Consider the following 809-nt stretch of genomic DNA (forward strand, 5'->3'; position numbering starts at 1 on the left):
AGATCAAACACAGCCCGGAGGGGTGAGGAGCAGGACCTAAAGCAGCATTTGGCTCCTCTGGGTGAGACTCGAAGGGCCCTCAGGGCAGCTCCCTTCCCTGAGGGGCACCCAGCAGAGTCAGGTCGCGAAGCTGCAGCCGTTCCCCTGCAGCACCAGAGGCCCTGGAGGTACCAAGAGCTTTGTGGTCTTTGCACCAGGCTCTGGTGCGGTGGCTGCAGGGTCGGAGCTTGACGGCTGCCCCAGCCGGGTCCCCCGAGGGCTGGACAAGTTGTGGCACCCTCGGGGTGGTACCTGGCGCTCCCGGGAAGAGCAAGCAGCCCACCAGGATGGCCGAGTGGTAAAGGCGTTGGACTTAAGATCCAATGGGCACATGCCCGCGTGGGTTCGAACCCCACTTCTGGTAGGAGCCTTGTTTTTCCCTTGGCCCTCACGGACGCAGCAGCAGTGACCAGGGCTGCCCGAGGGCCCTGGTGGGACTGGGACACTCTGGCATCCTGGCTGGGTATGGAGCGAGAGAGGAGCAGGTCCCTCTGGTGTGCAGGCTCTGCTGCCTTAAAGCAGGGAGTGTTGAAATCATGGTGGGCTGAAGCCCACGTGATTCCAAATCTGAGACCTGTGTTTAGCAAGGCAAAAAAAAAAAAAAAAGGCAAGAAAAAGACTTGCTCATGGAGACTACACTAGTCCATGTTAGCTCTTCCTGCCAGCTCTGCCCCTGCTCTGTACCCCAGATGTACCCCAGATGGGGCCTCAGGAGCTAGGAATCACAGTACTGGGCTTTTTCCATGCCAAAACTAAAAAGGAGCTGACTT

At 58.7% G+C, this 809-nt stretch overlaps 1 non-coding gene across 1 annotated transcript; it reads left to right on the top strand.

Moving 5' to 3' along the window:
• The first annotated feature begins 320 nt into the window (after positions 1-320).
• TRNAL-UAA (transfer RNA leucine (anticodon UAA)) lies at positions 321-403 on the top strand. The gene has a single exon. It is a non-coding gene; the product is annotated as a tRNA-Leu (tRNA).
• Positions 404-809: the final 406 nt, after the last annotated feature.

This window comes from Tinamus guttatus, unplaced genomic scaffold (genome assembly GCF_059628265.1).
Source record: "Tinamus guttatus ecotype Peru unplaced genomic scaffold, ASM5962826v1 Tinamus_guttatus_pri_ptg000307l, whole genome shotgun sequence".
NCBI lineage: Eukaryota > Metazoa > Chordata > Aves > Tinamiformes > Tinamidae > Tinamus > Tinamus guttatus.